This window comes from Quercus lobata, chromosome 7, assembly GCF_001633185.2.
Source record: "Quercus lobata isolate SW786 chromosome 7, ValleyOak3.0 Primary Assembly, whole genome shotgun sequence".
In the NCBI taxonomy this organism is placed as follows: Eukaryota; Viridiplantae; Streptophyta; class Magnoliopsida; order Fagales; family Fagaceae; genus Quercus; species Quercus lobata.
Window position 1 is genome coordinate 16,653,715 of NC_044910.1, and position 13,299 is coordinate 16,667,013.

Consider the following 13,299-nt stretch of genomic DNA (forward strand, 5'->3'; position numbering starts at 1 on the left):
CCTTTTGGTGTTCACACCTTCTTCTCGAACGTGGTCGTATTCTATATGGGGCCCAAGGCCCAATGTATGATCTGGGGATTTTACCCCTACAATTATTATTATTATTATTATTATTATTATTATTATTATTATTATTTTGAGTTTTGGCATGGACTTAAGTGTATAAGGTGACTGGAGTTGCATGTTGTGAAAATGTTATGAATATTAATTGTGCGGCTTTATAGAACGTTTTGAATTAATTAGATGCCAAAATAGCATCCCTCATTGAACCCAATTTATTTTTTATTAATTCAATGGTTGGAAGTTGGGAGATTTGAATTATAAACATGTTCGTTGAAAATAACAAGATATGCTAACCCTTGACTCATTCAAACAAAATTACCAAAAAAAGCCTTAGGACAAATAAGTTTTAAAACCAAATAGAAGTATAGAACCCCAAAATATTCTATTCGGCCTTTCAATAAAACTTAGAAATTATCCCCCAAAAGGCAAAAGCCAGTGAAATTTTGGATGATAACAACTAAAAGAGCATCCAATAACTCTTTGTACTAAGATGCTTAAACCCATCCTGTTATGTTGATTTTTCTTAATTCATTACTTAACCTCATTCTGTTTTGTTGATTTTTTTTATTTTTATTTTTATTTTTTTAATTCGTTACATCAAGGCATTGGTAAAAATGGAATGAGACAGATAGTTTTTGGGACTATTAGTTCATAAATACAAAATCACAAGCTAACCATTATGTATTCTGTGGAATTTTAGTTGCTTATACCCAAAATTAAATCCATGTTAGCATGACTTCTAGGCATGAAATGTGAAGCAGCTCAAGGCCCCCCCGTCCCCCTCTTTAATAGGATCATCTATAAAACCGTTTTTTTTTAATAAAGACAGAAATTTGAAGATTATAGGTGCGTAAACAAAATATTTTTGTTTTATAATTTCATTTGATTAAATGACTTTTTTTATTGTTAATAATTTGATAATTTTTAGAGTGAAAATTCACCACTAGTTGGGCAGTTCTTTTCGAAGAAGTGGCGATGGAAGGTTCAATGTGCATGCAAAAAGAGAGTTAATCAGGGGTAGTACCAGTGTGGCACCAACCTAAGGGTCTCTGATGATTAAATTAGGACTCCAAAGAGCTAATATAGAGAGTTAAACGTAGTTTAGTGTCTTATGAGAATAATTCTTAGGTACTTCCAGAGCGATGAGAATGATGCTCCTTCCTCTCACATCATGGTGAGATCCACCATGAATGTGAAATGAGAGAGTGCTATTTTGCTCTATCTCGGGAATATCTAAGAATTTTCTGTCTTATGGAGCACATACCAAAATCTGTGGAGATGTGTTACCTTTTATAGTTGTATCCTCTAGCCGTTGGCTGTTTGTCAATTAATGTTGTGCATTTATATGATTGAAAATTCTTAAGTACTCTTGGAGTATGAAAAAATGGTACTCTCTTTTCTCATATTCATGGTGGGGGTCCACTATGAATGTGAGATAAGAGAGCACCATTTTTCCATGTTCTAGGAATACCTAAAATTATTCTTATAAGATTGGCGTAATGTTTAGACTATTTAATGTGGGAAAAAATTGCCAAATGCCCTTTTCGGGCAAAAATAGTAGCTCTTTGCCCCCTTTTCCAAACTAATTAGGGAAATGCTCCTCTTTTGAAACTTGATTTGTGATAAATCGAGTTAGGCCCTATAGCGGCGTTTTTAAGGAGCCTATAGTGACGTTTTCAGGACCTATAGTGGTGTTTTGTAACTCGACCTCTATGAAATCGAGTTATAGGTAAAAAAAAATTTAAAAAAATTGCCTATAACTCGATTTCATGGAGGTCGAGTTAAAAAACGCCACTATAGGTATTTAAAATGTCACTATAGGTCCTTAAAAATGCCGTTAAAGGGCTCCGGAATTTTTTTTTTTTTTAAACTCGATTTATCTCAAATCGAGTTATAAAATAGTGACATTTTCTTAATTAGTTTGAAAAATGGGGTAAAACGCTGCTTAGTTTGGGAGAAAAGGGCATTTGCCCATTTTCTCCATTTAATGTGGCAACAACTATTCGTCCGTTGTGTGGAGTAACTGTTATTCTTCCATAAATGCTGGCATTGAATGTTGGCTCTAAATGATATTTTTTGCACTTACCAATTATGGTTATGACTAAATGTCTTTTGACTTAATGGACATGTAGTTGTTGGGTGACGTTGGTTATGTTATTAAATGCCCTTGCCAATTACACTTTTCATTCATTGTTGGACAGCTAGTGATAGGGACAAAGTCAGGACTCGGAGTTAAGGGACGACTCTGCTATTGGAAATTTTTATTTGTTTTAGGTAAAATAGGTTGATTAGGCGTAATTCATTTTAGTTTTACTATTGATAATTTTTTCTTTAAAAAACTAGAAAGTGACTACAAGACTCTTTTTTTCTTTTTTTGAAAAACAAACACATACACATTCACAAGGGAGAGAGAAAGGGGTTTTAACACAAGTGCATACTACATCTCCGCTCAAAAGTCATTGTAACTTATGGTAACTTTTAAGGAAAAGCTTATAATGAGAGTTTTTCTTTTCTTTTATTAAGAAAAATATTATAAGAGGTGATTGGTAGGTTGGTTTTTGAGTTGTTAAACCAATTAAATGGGGAGAATAGACTATAGATTCTTTTGTATTAAACTTCACCTAATAACGCCTCACAAATTTTGCAACTTATATATATATAAACTATGAGTAAACTGTTTCTCAAAAAAAAAAAAAAAAAAACTATGAGTAAACTCTTTAAGGTAAAAATATTATAAAAAGAAAACACAATATCGTAAATGAGGTTGACTAGAGAATCAATTAGCATTCTGGCTGGCCCGCTTGTTGGCAGTGTCGGCAATAACTGGTGAGGGGCCACCACAAGCTGCCGAAATCCATGAATTATGTGGTCAAAGTAGACTTTCTTTGTAAACGTGCATAAGTGTTCCAAGGACTAATATAAATATAACAAGTGATTTGGACATTTGATAAACTAGGCGCTAATCTGTGTTATGTATGGGAAAACCATTAAATATAAGATTAAAAAAGATAATGTCATGCACTTTTACAACATAAGGTATCAAAGAGATGATACAACTAATTTTTTGATAATTTTGGTGACCATCGCCTACTCGAAATATTAAAATCACTATATTGAAGAAAAAAAATTCAAATTTAACAATTATTAACAAATTAAGAGAAATTAACAATTATTAATAAAAGTTGCTATGGATGGTTGTTGTAGCAGAATTCATTCAATGTGTTATAATTGTTTACATCACCTCATAACATTGCTTCATAATCCATGTATGCACACCAAACAGTTAGTGAACTCCTATCTTCGAAAACCCACAATATCACACTACAATTCCCAAATTGCCAAAAAAATCCATAGTAAAAGAGACAGTGGTAAAAGCCATTTAATCCTACAATATATTAAACATAAATTGATATCAATAGAAAAGGAGGAAAAAGAGAGAGAAAAATGTGTTTAAAAAATCCAAACACAAATCCACTAAATCCAATTATTCTAACCACCGCACACCCTTGGTGCGGTGGTCACTCCACAAGTATAAGTGCTTGTGGGGTGTGGGGAGCAAGGGTCGGGTTCAAGTCTTTAGGAGGGAGCTTCACACACATATACACTTAGATTAGGCTAGAGTAGAATTCTATCTTGTATAAAAATAAAAAAATAAAAAAAAATAAAAAAAAAATATTCTAAGGAGTATATATATTTGGAGATAGGAAGTGCCTAGAAAATAGAAGAGAGAGAATTGGAGGCTTGGCAATGAAGGCAACTTTTAGGGCTAAGGTTTGATAAAGTTGAACCTAAACCTAAGGATGCGTTAGGGTTGGTAGAAAGAAAAAATTTGTGAGCCTACAAAATAAAAACAAAGCTAGTTATTCCAACTCCCCAACTAAGAAAAATAAATTAAAAATAATAGCAAAAAGAAACACAGTCACAATTAAATAAATAAAAAAAAAAAAAACAATTGGAGAAAAAGAGTGAGGAGGACCTGTTAAATGAAATCGGAGATCTATGGGCTAAAACGTTGCTTGAGAAGATGGTGAACTGGAATCTTTATCAATATTTGCATGATACAATCTATTCCAAACCTATTGCATTTGAAATTTCAACTAAAAATTTTCTCAAATTTGAATCACATAAACCCAAATATTCTTTCAATGGAAAAGTTTGGTTTCAATGTCTAGTTATAATGGATTTGTCATGAAAAATTAGCTAGATACATACAATTCAAAAGAAACTAAGCCAACAATGTTTCTCAAAAATTTAGGATTCTAAAAAAAGTCAACGATTATTTATTTAGGATTCTCAAAATTTTATATATTTATTTTTTAGTAATATAAAAAACTAAATTATGAAATTAGAGACAAAATACATATGTGAAGAAACTAAGCCAACAGTGTTTCTACAATTCTCATGGTTAGTCATGAATGTGCTCAAAGCAATATTAATCAATATGTGAAGAATACATATGTGGTGAATGATATTGAGAGGAGAGACAGAAGAAGTGAGAAAGAGAGAAGCTGATCTCCAACCCTAACTACCAAGTTTGAGTCTTGGGATTTGTATTCCTCCATTTTCGACAACACTAGAACTGGAGATTCAATGAAAAAAGTTCTTAAGCTGAAAAAAATAGTTCTTAAGGCGTAAGCCGGCAAAACCGTCAGCTTCTATTACAAGCTGACGGCAAGAAGAGATCTGATAGAGGTAGTGAAGGGAGTCGGCAAGCAGTACCAAATGGCTAACGGCATCAATAAGCTGACACCTATAAAACTGAAGTGAGTGCGATAAGCTGACGGTCCTGAATAAGCTAACGGTTTTGATAGCGATTTGTTTGCTGCCCATGATTGCATATATAAGGAAAAGTCTTGCCCTCCACATTTGGTGCTACTCAAAGGGACTCCTATAAGGAAAGGATTCCGCCAAATACGCTCAAAGAGACTCCTATAAGGAAAAGATTTTTACAGAAAGAAAAAGACGTCAACCTTCTACTACTATAAAAGCCCCAATGCCCTCACTAGCCAAGGTACGCATAATTTACACGCTCTAGCACTCTAGAGTTGTGAGAAATTCTAACTTGACCTTCAGAGGGTATTTGGCCGGCACCACACCGGTGCTCTCTGCAAGGTCTTCTCTTTTTGTGTTGTGCAGGTGCTGTTACGAGCACGTGAGGGCCGTGTAACTCACAGGTGGTTTTTCGGCATCATCAATTGGCTCTGTCTATGGGAAAGGTTTAGCACACTTTAGCTTATCGCTTCCCGGACAAAGAGTTGCATGGTACTTACTTGCTCGATGGCAACTACCAACAACATTGGAGACAAGCTGCGACCCACTGCCCTAGAGAGGTAGGTCCAAACCCTCATGGCAGTAGTGGAACGTCTCACCACGCAGAATCATGATATTGAAGAACAGTTACTCCAAAGGAATGCGGGACACGACACCCAGGAAGAAGACTAAGAAGGTACCAGCACCGAGCAACGAGACCGAGAGGGACCAGAAGGTAGCAATGCCCCAAGCAGACCGAAGCAACAAAATATGAGCCTTCCATCTCTCACGGATACGGCTCCACCACATATTGTCGCAGAGATGCAGGCAATAAAGGAACAGATGGGGGTTATGATGAACGCCCTTAAGGGACGAGTGTCCAACAATCTTGACGATCTCGTTAACCGAACTAACTCGTCGTTCACCGCCTCCGTCAGTTCCTTACCCCTACCGCATAAGTTTCGCATGTCGCAGATAGACAGTTACGACGGAGTCAAGGACCCTCTGGATCACCTAGAGACCTTTAAGACCTTGATGCACCTTCAAGGAGTAGCAGATGAAATCATGTGTAGAGCCTTCCCTACAACGCTTAAGGGCCCAGCAAGGGTGTGGTTCAGCCAACTGACGCCCAATTCCATCAGCACTTTCAAGGAGCTAAGCGCTCGGTTTACTACGCACTTTATTGGGGGACATAGTTATAAGAAGTTCACAGCGTGCTTAATGAGCATCAAACAGCGAGAGGACGAGATGCTAAGATCCTACATAACCCGCTTCAATAAGGAAGCATTCTCGATCGATGAAGCCAATGACAAAATACTTGTAGCAGCCTTCACGAATGGGTTGCGGAAGGGTAAGTTTTTGTTCTCCTTGTACAAGAACGACCCAAAGACCATGTCGGAAGTACTCTACAGGGCCACCAAGTATATGAATGCTAAAGACGCGCTGCTGGCTTGGGAGGAAAAGCCTAGGAAGAGGGAGAGACAGGAAGACACACGACAGGACCAAGGGCGGAAAAAGGCAAGGACAGGAGACCGAAGGGATTAAAGGCACCCTAAGCCCCTAGGAGGAAGATTCACAAGCTTCACTCCATTGACCGCCTTGATAGATCAAGTCCTAATGCAAATCAAGGATGAGGGGGCTCTGACGTTCCCTAGAAAGCTGAAAGGCGACCCCAACAAGCGATCTAGAGATAAATATTGCTACTTCCACCATAACCATGGTCATGACATAGCCGATTGCTACGACTTGAAGCAGCAGATGGAGGCCCTTATCAGACAAGGGAAATTGTAGAAGTTCATCAGCAAGGAAAGAGTAGATCCACCCCCTCAAGAGCAGCACCCTCGATGGGATAATGAGAGACCTAGACCCCCCATAGGGGACATAAGGATGATCGTGGGAGGAACGGCGGCTGCTGGGTCGTCCAAAAAGACCGGCAACACTTACCTTAGGATGGTCCAGAATGTTTAGCTGACAGGAGCCGAGCCAAAGATAGCACAGAGAGAAGGCCTCATTATCGTGTTCTCGGAAGAAGATGTGCAACGTCTTCACCAACTGCATGACGACGCACTTGTCGTTAGCATATGAGTAGGAGACTACAACATGCATCGGGTGTTGGTCGACAATGGCAGCTCGGCAGATATCCTATACTACTCGGCATTCCAGCAGATAAGGATTGACAAGGAACGATTGATTCCAACAAACGCCCTGCTCGTTGGTTTTGGAGGAAGCAGGGTGTTCCCTCTGGGCACGGTCATATTATCTGTGATGGTAGGCGATTACCCTTAGTAAATCACCAAGGACGTAACATACCTAGTGGTCGACTACTCGTCCGCCTACAACGCTATCCTCGGACGACCCACCCTCAATTCGTGGAAGGCTGTAACCTCAACCTACCACCTAATGATTAAGTTCCCTACTGACTATGGAATGGGAGAGCTACGCGGAAATCAGGTGGCCGCACACAAATGCTACGTGGCCATGATGGAAATGGATGACCACTTCCAAGCCATGAACATAGAAGAACACCGGATGGCGACGGAGCCAGTAGAGAAGCTTGAAGAGATACTCCTTGACGACTCCAACCTTGACCGAACGACCAAAATTGGAACCCTCGCTAATCCTACGGTCCGCTAAGCACTCACAACTTTTCTCAGAAACAATCGGGACGTATTCACTTGGAGCCATAAAGACATGCTAGGGATAGACCCTTCAGCCATGGTACATAGGCTGAGTGTATCGCTCTCCTTTCCACCCATCCGAAAGAAGAAGCGAGTGTTCGCTCCAAAGCGAGATCAGGCCATAGCAGAAGAGGTCCGCAAACTACAGGAGGCAAGCTTCATTAAGGAGGTTTATTACCCCAACTGGCTGGCAAAAGTAGTAATAGTTAGGAAAGCTAGCGGAAAGTGGATGATGTGCGTAAACTTCACCAACCTAAACAAAGCATACCCCAAAGACAGCTATCCTCTTCCGTGGGTCGACGTTCTAGTAGACTCTACGGCTCAGCATCAGCTGTTAAGCTTTATGGACGCTTTCTAGAGTTACAACCAAATCCTAATGCACGAAGATGATCAGGAGAAAACTTCGTTTGTGACTAGCCAAGGCCTCTTCTATTATAAAGTGATGCCATTCGGCCTAAAAAACGCGGGTGCGACGTATCAGAGGCTTATGAACAAGATGTTCGCGCAGTAAATCGAGAGAAATGTCCAAGTCTACGTTGATGACATGCTAGTAAAAAGCCGAAGGGAGGAAGATCACTTGGAAGACCTTAGGGAAACATTCAACACCCTTTGCTCTTACAACATGAAGCTTAATCCAGGAAAGTGCGCCTTCGGAGTGACGGCGGGAAAATTCCTAGGATTCATGGTGTCTTAAAGGGGCATCGAGGCCAACCCGAACAAGATCCGGGCCATAATGGAGATGGCACCCCCAAGAAATGTGAAGGAAGTACAAAGCCTCAACGGCAAAATAGCAGCGCTGAATAGATTCGTGTTAAGGGCAATGGACAAGTGTTTACCCTTCTTTCGTACACTAAAGAAATATTTCGAATGGACTGCCAAGTGTTAGCAAGCATTCGAGGAGTTAAAAGCTTATCTATCTTCCCCACCGCTGCTAAGTCCCTCGCAGCCAGGTGAAGAGCTTTTTCTCTACCTGGCCGTCTCCTCTGCCGCCGTCAGCGCTGCCTTGATCAGAGAAGAGGAAAGAGTGCAGAAGCCGGTGTATTACGCCAACCGGGCGCTTTGCAGTGCCAAAGAAAAATACCCGCCCATGGAGAAACTAGCCTTCGCATTGGTTATGGCAGCCTGTAAGCTCAAACCGTACTTTCAAGCCCATACAGTGATTGTCCTGACCAACAAGCCCTTGAGGCAGGCGATGAGCAACCCTGAAGCTGCTAGTCGGTTGGCGCTATGGGCCGTAGAGTTAAGCGAGTTTGACATCCAGTATCGCCCATGAACCGCCATCAAAGGACAGATCGTCGCGGACTTCATAGCAGAATTTACCAGCGACAAGGACAAGGGGGTAGAAGAGTCTCCTCTGTAGAGCATACATACGGACGGATCATCCAACAGACAGGCCGAGGGGGCTAGCATCGTACTACTGTCACCCGAAGGGGACATGGTTGAATGTATGGTTCGTCTCGACTTCCCCACCACCAACAATGAAGTGGAATACGAAGCATTAGTAGCAGGACTCGATCTTGCCAAAGCAGCAGGGGCCACAAGCGTAGTCATTTATTGCGACTCTCAGGTCGTTACTAATCAAGTGAATGGGGACTATAAGTGCAAGGGCGAAAAGATGAAGAGGTATTTGGATCAAGTAAGAAAAAGAGTAAACAACTTGAAGGCCAAAATCATCCAAATCCCCAGAGGAGAGAATGAGCAAGCCGACCACCTTGCCAAGGCCGCTTCAGCAAAAAATATGATCACCCTTGATAATGTACTCTCTTTTGTTCAGCTTTCCCCACTAATAGATTCTGACGACGTGTAGGAGATAGGTATGGAAAGTAACTGGACCGCACCGATAGCTTCGTATCTAAAGAATGGCGTCTTGCCAGACGGGAAGGAGGCCGCAAGAAAGCTGAAGGTCTAGGCAGCGCGGTTCATCTTGATAAAATATTTCTTGTACAAAAGAGGCTTCTCCCATCCATATCTGAGGTGCTTGGGTGCTGAAGAGGCGAACTACGTCATGAGAGAGGTACACGAAGGAGTTTGCGAAAACCACTCGGGGCCAAGATCATTAGTTCACAAGCTAGTACGAGCAAAGTACTATTGGCCCACCATGCAAAAGGACGCCGAGGCTTATGTCAAGACCTGTAACAAGTGCCAAAGGTTCAGCAACATCATTAGACAACCAACCGAAGAGTTAACCCTGATAACGAACCCATGGCCGTTTGCTCGGTGGGGTCTAGACATCATGGGACCATTCCCTACAGCAATTCGACAGCTGAAGTTCCTGGTAGTGGGCATTGACTACTTTACAAAATGGGTGGAAGTTGAAGCCTTGGCCAACATTAAAAAGAAGAACATACGGAGTTTCGTCTGGAGATGTATCGTATGCAGGTTTGGGATCCCTAGAGTCTTAATCTCAGATAACGGGAAACAATTCGACAATGACTCCTTCCGGTACTTTTGCTCACAGTTAGGGATAAGAAACCACTACTCCTACCCCGCCCACCCTCAAGCTAACGGATAGGTAGAAGTCAGGAAACGATCCTTACTCAAGATTATCAAGACTCGGCTCGATGGGGCAAAGGGTATATGGCTTGAAGAGTTGCCAAGCGTACTATGGCCATATAAGACAACGGTGAGAACGCCCACAAGAGAGACACCATCCCGACTAACATATGGGAGCGAAGCAGTCATCCCGGCCGAAATCGAACTCACAAGCTATAGGGTGCCCAACTATGATGAGAGTAAGAACGATGAGGCCATACGACTACAGCTTGATCTAGTAGACGAAATTAGGGTGACGGCAGAACAAAGGCTCACATGGTACTAGGACCGCATGGCTAAGCATTACAACTCCCGGGTCCGACACAGAGACTTTTGGGTTGGAGATCTAGTTCTAAGGAAAGTCATGGGTGCTACTAGAGACCCTACCCAAGGGAAGCTCGAACCCAATTGGGAAGGACTTTACCGAATCACGTCATGGCAGAGGAAAGGCACTTATCACCTGGAGACGTTAGACGGACGAAAGCTGCCGCATCCATGGAACACCAAGCACTTATAGAAGTACTACCAGTAGAGATGACGACATGAAGAACAACCCTTTTTTATTTACAGTTCACCCTATTTGATTTTAATTATATTCCTCAGTTTTATCATTTACTTTATTTTTTGCTCAGTTTTATCATTTACTTTAATTTTTGCTACAATACCATTTTTAAGCCCAAAGGGAAGGACTTTTTTCTTTTTAAGAACTACTTTTTCTACATATGAATGGCAATAAGAGTAGTTTATTCAAAATTGACTGAAGTTTCTATCTACAAGTTTATAATTCATGAAAAATAGACGGCTTCACCCTAAAAAGGATGAAAAAATGCTCAATGAAGTCCATAAGATGGACAAGTTTCTAAGTCCATAAACTGGACGACCTTAAATTCACAAAAAGTGGACGATTCTAAGTCCATAAAGTGGACGACCTTAAGTTCACAGAAAGTGGACGATTCTAAGTCCATAAAGTGGATGACCTTAAAGTTCACAGAAAGTGGACAATTCTAAGTTCATAAAGTGGACGACCTTAAGTTCACAAAAAGTGGATGATTCTAAGTCCATAAAGTGGACGACCTTAAGTTCATAAAAAGTGGACGATTCTAAGTTCATAAAATGGACAATCTTAAAACAGACGACTCTAAGTCCATAAGGTGGACGGGCTCGTCCCAAGAGGATGAAGCATTGTTAAAGTCCCTCAAAAAGACGAGATTATAAGAATGACGAGTTCGTCAAGTCCATAACATGGACAAAGCCATAAAGCTGACAGGCTCGTCAAAGGGACGAGATTACAAAAATAATGAGGTCAAGTCCATAACGTGGACAAGGCTATAAAGTTGACGGGCTTATGAAAAATGACGAGTTCATCAAGTCCATAGAGCGGACAAGACCATAAGGTTAGCAAAATAAATCAGTCCATAGCCAAGCTCATGAAATCAACGAGTATATCAAACTCAATAGATAAGATAGAAGAGCTCAAAATTATGAAGAATATAAGTTAATTGCCCACAAGACTGACGAGCCTTTGAATTGATGGGCTCATCATACCCTTGAAAAGGACAAGCCAATCATCAATCCATGAAATAGACGAGTTTGCAAAGACAGTAGGGATTATAGACCGACGAATTCATTTTGAGCATTCAACACATAACACATCAACAGATAATAGCAACGAGTACAAAGTACTACAGATAAAAGTAAATCGTTTACAAATAAAAGCCCAAAAAAACAAAAAGGGCACTTAAATGCATTGTCCACAAAATTAAATAGAATAAGGATAGGTGGTGTGCTGTCGCAGGCAACCCAAAATAAAACCTATACTCCTAAAAATATATTTAGTAGTGCGAGTAAGGATCGTTCCCACGGAGAGTATCTAACCTAGTTTTATGCTACGTGAACAAGGAGGGGGAGTGTTTGAGTATAACAAAAACAATTTTAAGAAAAACAATTAAGGAACAATTCAAATTAAAATATCGAAATCAATCAAGAGAACAAACCTTGGTCCAAGTCAACATCCACCATCGGAATATTACAACTGATCATCGATGCAAGTATATGTCAATTCACACTTTGAATATTCACCGTTGGAACTATTTTCCTATCTCTCCTTAGTCGTAGTTAATTAGAAAACAAGCGATCTAATAAACCCTAACTACTAAACAACCCAAGACAAGCGTTAAAAGTTTAATCTAGTAGCAGCCTTAAGAATTAGAGAGATCGATGAAACTAAACAACACAAACACAAGTGGTTGCATTTAATTTAGTCGAGCATTCTTCCTAAGATCTAATAATTTGTGACGTAGCAAATCATTAAATCTTGATTGCTTCACAAGTTAGAGAGATCAAACAATTACAGATTTGATATCTAACCTAGCAATAGTTTGCAACGAATAATAAACTAGTAGGCCTCCTAGTAATTAAATGAGACAATCATGAAAATAAGCACAAAAGAACATCTGATATTCAAAGCATAAATCAAACAATAAAAACAAATTAGATCTCACAGTTTTATTGATTCCAAGGCTTTAGTTTCCTTCGACCAAGTATAAAAGTTTAGCCACGCAAGGCCATGATGAAAACTCAAAGGAAAAAATCAGAGAAGAGGGGAGAGAAAGGCATGTGTGTGTGTAATTCTGATTTCTCCTCCCCCTTTTACACGTTAATTCCCCCTTTCCCAATCCTACAAAATCTCCTAAAAATATTCTCAATAATAGTATCCAAATCTAACTAATTAAGGAAAAATATTAAAAATAAAACAAAGTCCTAATATAACTAGGAAAGTGGTGTTTTTCAGCTGGAAATTTCGTGCACCAATTATGGAGGCTTCCAAAAATAAACCACATTAGATACGCGTATTAGAATTTCAGGCAAAGGAACATTCCAGAACGTCAGCAGTGCAGGTACAGCAACTTCAAACCCAATTTCGACCTTGATGCAGCCCGTATCTCTCAAAACTAAAAACAAGAAAGTTGTAGAGCTTTGTCTTTGCGTTCCATAGCATCTTGAATTATCTCAATCAGAGCTTGAATGAGAGAGTTATGCCCAGATTACGAAGCGATGTCAAAGCTGTCTAAAATCGCCCAATTAGCTACGTTTTGCACTTAATGCCTCCATTTGCATCCTAAATAAAAATATAAGAATAATGAGTACATTTAGGCACCAAATAAATAAAAAAGACTAAACATTAAGGGAGAAAAATATGACATTTTGCTTTCTTATCAGTAGGACTAAGCGGCAGGGGCGTCAGTAGAAATCCCGTCTTCTTTATCTTGAGCAGGAG